This window comes from Bison bison, unplaced genomic scaffold (assembly GCF_000754665.1).
Source record: "Bison bison bison isolate TAMUID 2011002044 unplaced genomic scaffold, Bison_UMD1.0 scf7180017864317, whole genome shotgun sequence".
NCBI classification, from domain to species: domain Eukaryota; kingdom Metazoa; phylum Chordata; class Mammalia; order Artiodactyla; family Bovidae; genus Bison; species Bison bison.
This window is the reverse complement of record NW_011494889.1, coordinates 7721390-7728737: the sequence shown is the minus strand read 5'-3', so window position 1 is coordinate 7728737 and position 7348 is coordinate 7721390. Positions and strand designations below refer to the sequence as shown.

The 7348-nt window shown below is 47.0% G+C and overlaps 1 protein-coding gene across 1 annotated transcript in view; it reads left to right on the top strand.

The window, feature by feature from the left end:
- The window catches only part of LOC104997924 (chromosome unknown open reading frame, human C1orf100), a 36685-nt gene that overhangs the window by 26503 nt on the left and 2834 nt on the right, over window positions 1–7348 (top strand). The window lies entirely within an intron of this gene.

Below are 7348 nucleotides of genomic sequence, written 5' to 3'. Positions count from 1 at the left end.
GGCACCCCACTCTAGTACTCTTGCCTGGAAAATCCCGTGGATGGAAGAGCCTGGTGGGCTGCAGCCCATGGGGTCGCTAAGAATCGGACACGACTGAGTGACTTCACTTTCATGCATTGGAGAAGGAAATGGCAGCCCACTCCAGTGTTCTTGCCTGGAGAATCCCAGGGACGGGGGAGCCTGGTGGACTGCCGTCTATGGTGTCACACAGAGTCGGACACGACTGAAGCGACTTAGCAGCAGCAGCAGCAACAGCTCTCTGCAGTAAATGCTGTTATTTCCCCCACTTTACAGTGACCAAGTTGCAGAGACAGCCCCAAGTCACAGGAAACAGGAGAAGCAAAACCCAGACCCAGGCAATTTCAGACACAGAATTCAGCCCTGGCCCAAGGTCTGTGCTGGGCCTTTAAGCTATTTTACCCCTGTCACAGCTGAGCATCACTTGTACTACTATCTGTTCAATAGTTTTCTTTAAAACGAGCCACTTTTTTTTAATCTTAAAATTAAAAATAACAAAACTAGTAAAAGTATGGTGAGAGGAATGGGATGTGGAATGGGAAGAATCTACCCCTCTTTTTTTCTCCCCTGAACAAAGAGCTGCAGCCTGGAGGGAATGACAGAGCAGGGCTGAGACTCAGTCCCAAGGGGACAGGAAAAAATAGCAATTGGGAAGAGTGGGAACCCAGCAGAACCAGGCAGATCTTGGGGAGTGGAGCCAGGCATAGGGGTGGTGATGGATGAAGCTGGGATTGGGGCCAAAGAGTAACAGGGCGAGTTGGGATAAGAAGCTGCAAGCAGGCTAATCTGGGTTCCGGGAGGTGAGAGAAGTTTGGAGCCTGAGAAGAGAGGGAGCTGAGGGGATAGGGAGGAGGGTGAGGGCTGAGATAGGTCATTGGAGGAGGAGGTATGGAGTGGAAGGAATCAGGGGACCTTGGGGGGGTTATATTAAAGAAAGTCAGCTTCGGGTGGAGGACACTACCTGGGGCTGAGGTGGGGTTGGAAAAGAGAAGGGGTGGTTGGGAAGCATCGGTGGGGCTCCCATCCCTGTAGAAGCAGTTTTTGGAGGCTGACTGAGTGTGAAATCTCTTTCCTTTGTATGAGGGAATCTAGGTGACCTCTAGTTTCCAAAGGGATGGTAAACACTTTTAAAAGACAATTCCTAATTCTTTCCAAACCTATCAAATCAGGTGAATGCTTAGCAAAGAAAACACCCAGGCTAAGTGCCATGGGAGGAGGTAAAAGGAAGTCCATACTATGATCTCAGCCTCAGGAAGCTCACAGTCTAACTGGGAAGATGAGGCAATAACGAACCTATTAGAGGTTGCTGCTGCTACTGTTGAGTCGCTAAGTCATATCTGACTCTTTGCAACCCCGTGGACTGTAGCCCACCGGCCTCTCTGTCCGTGGGATTTTCCCAGCAAAAAGACTGGTGTGGGTTGCAATTTCCTTCTCCAGGGGATCTTCCTGACCCAGGAATCAAACCTGAGTCTCCTGCGTTGGCAGGCAGATTCTTTACTGCTGAGCTCCCTAGGAAAAAGTGCCAAGTAGAGGACCAGCAGCTGAAAGATGAGAACACTGGGGCCTGGAGCAGAATGCGCCCATGGGGACCTAAGCTTGATCTCGATGGATAAGACTTGCAGGTAGCAAAAGAAACAGGGGGACATACCAGAGGCAGTGGATGAGAAGAAGGGGGAGGTTTGCGGTGGGGGTGGGGTGGGGTAGGGGAGCAGGGAGGAAGCCCAAGAGGACCAGGCCTGATTGAGCAAGGTAGAACAGAAGTGGGAAGCCAAATGCAGATTGGCAGAGTGGGCGAGAGTGCCTGGAACTGAAGAGGAGCTACAGGAGCCTGCAAAGTTGAATCTGCATAATCAGAGCCGTTATAGGATCAGAGTCAAGAGGGCAACCCAGTCAGCTTCAGAGGACGTTAGCTTAGCATCCTCTGCCTGATGATTAGCTTAGCATCAGTCTGTCGGACTGCTTAACTCAGGCAGGAGAAGACACAGCCAGCAGGTGAGAAGAGCAGCTGGGAGGCGGTGGCAGAACCATGGATGGAGCAGTGTGAGGCAGTGAGCAGAATTCAGGCCTTAGAGTGCTACAGGCCTGGCACATTCTAGCTGTGTGGTGTCGGGCAGGACACTCGACTTTTCTGAAACTTTGTGTCTATAAAATAGAGATCAGAGTCCGCATTTTAGGATAATTGCTAAAATTTAAAATATTTGTCACGTGCCCAAAGTGCGCTAAGTGATTTACTCATATGCGTGTCACGCTTACCGTTGCAATGAGTCGTATTGTCCCCACAAAGTAGGTATTTTTACCAACTCCGTTTAGCAGAAGAGGAAACAGAGGCTCAGAGACTTAAAAACCTGTTCAAGCAAGCAACTGCTAAGTCATCAGTCTGGGTCATATGCAGAGGTGTCACACTCCCAAAACTGGCTCTTAAATTGAACTGAGCAAGTTTCATGAGAAATGGGAAGAAGACTCATATGGCAGAGCCTCAGGAGAGAGAAAATACAGTACCAAATAAAGAATTCACAGGAGAGCAATTAAAGCTAATTGCACAGTGTCCCACTTGTACTGCAAGATTGTTAAAGCCTCTGATAGAAATATGGAAAATATGGTACTTGAAAGTGTGGCCTAGGATCATTCCCTGCTTAATGAGGTTTGAAGCCTGTCCGATTCAAGAGATAATTTACGTTGAAATATTCAGGGCTCCGTTTATCACTCATGGGGTGTGTATGTTAGTTTTCTATTGTGGAATAACAAATCATTCCAAAACCCAGTGACCTAAAACATCAATAATGATGATTTTTTATAACTACCTCTCATCATTTCAGTGGGTTAGGGTTTGAGAACTCAGGTGGGCAGTTCTTGCTCAGAGTCTCTCTCAAGGTAGCAGTCTATGACAGTGAAAGCTTCATGGTGTGAAGGCTCAACGGGGGCTGGAGGATCCACCCTCCAGCATACAGTGAACTGTATGTTCACTCATACAGTTGTCAAGTATGACGGCTCACATGGTTGTCACAGGCTGGTTGGGGATTGGTGTCTTGATGTCTTTCCATGCTGAGCATCCTGATGGTGTGACAGTTATCTTCCCCTGGAATGAGTAATCTGAGATGAAGGTGGGAACTGCAATGTCTTTTATGACTTAAACTTGAAGGTCATATTACAGTCAGCCCTGAAGCAGTGTGGGAGGGGAGTCAGACCCAAGGGCATGGATACCACCAGAGGGCAAGAATCATTGGGATCCATCTTGGAAGCTGGCAGCCGTAAGATGATTCAGTTACTGGTTGAACACCCAGTACAAACTATCTGTCTACTGGGAATACAGTGATCAGGATAAACAAGACATCTGCTTTCATGGAGCTGATATTCTAATGGGGGATATGGAGCATGAGCTAAGTCACTTCAGTCATGTCTGACTCTTTGCTACCCAATGGACCGTAGCTGGCCAGGCTCCTCTGTTCATGGGATTCTCCAGGCAAGAATACTGGAGTGGGTTGCCGTGCCCTCCTCCAGGGGATCTTTCCCACCTAGGGATTGAACCCATTGTCTCTTAAGTCTCCTGCATCGGCAGGCGGCATTTTTGTTTGTTTTACCACTGGCACCACCTGGAAAGCCCATACGGAGCATAACCAAGTAGCTTTTAAAAAGAACTTTAGACTGTAGTAGTGCTGTTAGGCGGAGAAGGCAATGGCTCCCCACTCCAGTACTCCTGCCTGGAAAATCCCATGGACGGAGGAGCCTGGCAGGCTGCAGTCCATGGGGTCGCTGAGGGTCAGACACGACTAAGCGACTTCACTTTCACTTTTCACTTTTATGCATTGGAGAAGGAAATGGCAACCCACTCCAGTGTTCTTGCCTGAAGAATCCCAGGGACAGGGGAGCCTGGTGGGCTGCCGTCTATGGGGTCACACAGAGTCAGACACGACTGAAGTGACTTAGCAGCAGCAGCAGCAGTGCTGTTAGGGAAGTAAACAGTGATGAATGTAGCCAAGGGAGATTACTTTTAATACTGCAGTCAGGGAATATCTGTATATAATTTTATCTGAGCCCTGGAAAATAACAATGAATCATATAAACAGCAGTAAGTGCTAAAGCCTGAAAGTTGGAAAGGGCTTGCATGTTTGAGGAACAGAAACGAGGCCAGTGTAGTTCGGTGGATAGTCAGTGAGGGTGAGAGTGGTAAGATGCTTGGATTCTATTCTGAGAACAATGGAAAGACTTGGAATAATTTTGAACAGAGGGGTAGCATATTATTTGGGATTTAAAAAGATCAGTCTGCCTGCTGTTAGAACACTGGAGAGGAAAAAGAGAGAGGGTCTGCAGACCAGTGAGGAAACTGTTTAGTAGTTTAGAGCAGAGATGATGGTGGCTTGGACCAGCAGGGCAGACAAAAAGGAATAAATGGGTCCTGGAGATATTTTGGAGCTGACATCAGTTGAACTTGTGATAGATCTGATGTCAAGCATATTTTCATTCGTTCATACATATTCCTTCAGTAACTAATTTGAGGGTATAATTATAGGCCAGTGTGGAAGGTTTTAGCAACACCATGTGAAGCAGAAATAGACCCAAAGTTTCTTCATTCAAGGAGCTTCAATGGGGGAACCAGCATAGAAATAAGCATAAAATCTCACTGGCCATAAGTCAGAGTTTATGTGGTGTTATAAGAGCATATAACAGGTCAGAAAAATGATGAGCTGACAGCTGAAAGATGAGCTAAAAGTTAACTAGGCAAGGAATGGGAGAAGAGCTTCACTAGGCACAGTGTGTGCAAAGGCACTGTGGTAAGAGCATGGCATGGTTGAAGAACTAAAAAATAAATGTGTTGGAGCCCAGAGGTCAAGAATGGTGTGGCCAAAGAGATGACAAGGTCAGGGAGGGCTTGGGGACCTCCTTGGTGGTTCAGTGACTGTAACTGCACTCCCATGCAGGGGGCCTGGGTTCAGTCCCTGGTCAAGGAACTAAATCCCACACGATGCCAGTAAGAGTTTGCACGCCTCCACTGAAAATCCCACATGACACTAGGAAGATTGAGTATCTCACTTGCTGCAACTAAGACCCAACGAAGCCAAATAAATAAATACTTAAAAAAAGAACAAGGAGGGCTTTATGAGCCATTTTCGGGTTTGGGGCCTCTAGCTTGACATTACTGGGAAAGTTTTGAAAAGTTTTAAGGGGTTCATGCAGTCACTTCAGTTGTGTCAAACTCTTTGCAACCTGTGGACTGTAGCCCACCAGGCTCCCCTGTCCATGGGATTCTTTAGAAAGAATACTGGAATGGGTTGCCATTTCCTTCTCCAGGGGATTTTCCTGACCCAGGAATCAAACCTGCGTCTCTTATGTCTCCTGCAGTGGCAGGCAGATTCTTACCACTAGGGCCACCTGGGAAGCCCCCAGGTTTTAAGGAGGTGGAGGTGACACAGTTACAATCGCAGTTTGAAAAGATTACTCCAACTATGGAGAAGAAAAAGGGACAGGATGGGGAGTAGACTGGAGCCAAGTTGGAGTAAGAAGGGTCAGGAGATGATTGCAGGGGTTAGGCTGAAGGTTTCCAACTTCAGCTACATCACTTTTAAAAATCCAGATGCCGAGGATATACCCAATACCAATTAAGTCAGAATCTCCTGGTGGGAGGAAGAAGGTCCCAGGCATCAGTAATTTGTGAAACTCCCCAGATAATTCCTTTGTACAGCCGAGTCGGGAACCAGTGCTTCAGGCAGCTGATGATGGGAGGCAGTGAAACCGACCAGGGTGCTAGGCCTTCCCCAAGCAATAGAAATTGACTAGAGGCCAGACAAGAAATTCAGGCAAGGTTTGTATTGGGGCTCCTGTGCTAGCTGCAGGAGGGAGCAAGAACAAGTAACAGGTTCCCTTGTTTGGTAGATGGTAGAGCTGGTTCCTTATATGGGATGTGAGTAGAGGTGTGCTCAGGGATCGGGCTTAGGTGTTTTGCCCACCTCTTTGGTGGTGGTGTGTGCAGGGGGCATGTGCAGAGCCAAAGCTCCTGAGACGCTCTTTTTGCTTCCAGCTCCTCAAAAGGGGCAGTTGGGATTTTTGCTCTTTTTGTTTCCCCCAACTGCCTGCATGCAGTTATTTTTAGTCCCTTTTCATTTCTTTGTACTAATATTTTGTTACTGGAGAAGTTTCTCCAGGTGTAAGCATTATAGCACTGAAGTAAAGGGTACCAGGTGCCCAGTCTGTCTACTAGCAGCACAGAATGCATGCGTCCCTGTATGCTAAGTCGCTTCAGTCATATCCAACTCTATGTGACGCCGTGGACCGTAGCCTGCCAGGCTTTTCTGTCCACAGGATTCTTCAGCAAGAATACTGGAGTAGGTTGCCATGCCCTCCTTCAGAGAATCTTCCCAACCCAAGGATTGAACCCATGTCACCTGCATTGGCAGGTGGGTTCTTTATCACTAGCACTACCTTAAAGGCAGAGGAACCAGAGATCAAATTGCCAGCATCCACTGGATCATCAAAAAAGCAAGCAAGTTCCAGAAAAACATCTACTTCTGCTTTATTGACTATGCCAAAGCCTTTGACTGTGTGGATCACAATAAACTGAGGAAAATTCTGAAAGAGATGGGAATACCAGACCACCTGACCTGCTCCTTGAGAAATCTGTATGCAGGTCAGGAAAGCAACAGTTAGAACTGGACATAAAACAACAGACTGGTTCCAAATAGGGAAAGGAGTACGTCAAGGCTATATATTTGCACTGTGCTTATTTAACTTATATGCAGAGTACATCATGAGAAATGTTGGGGTAGATGAAGCACAAGCTGGAATCAAGATTGCTGGGAGAAATATCAATAACCTCAGATACGCAGATGACACCACCCTTAATGGCAGAAAGCAAAGAAGAACTAAAGAGCCTCTTGATGAAAGTGAAAGAGGAGAGTGAAAAAGTTGGCTTAAAGCTCAACATTCAGAAGACGAAGATCATGGCATCTGGTCCCATCACTTCATGGCAAATATATGGGGAAACAGTGGAAACAGTCAGACTTTATTTTTTGGGGCTCTAAAATCACTGCAGATGGTGACTGCAGCCATGAAATTAAAAGACTTACTCCTTGGAAGGAAAGTTATGACCAGCCTAGAGAGCATATTAAAAAGCAGAGACATTACTTTGCCAACAAAGGTCCATCTAGCCAAGGCTATGGTTTTTCCAGTGGTCATCTAGGGATGTGAGAGTTGGGCTACAAAGAAAGGTGAGTGCCAAAGAATTGATGCTTTTGAACTGTGGTGTTGGAGAAGACTCTTGAGAGTCCCTTGGACTGCAAGGAGATCCAACCAGTCCACCCTAAAGGAGATCAGTCCTGGGTGTTCATTGGAAGGACTG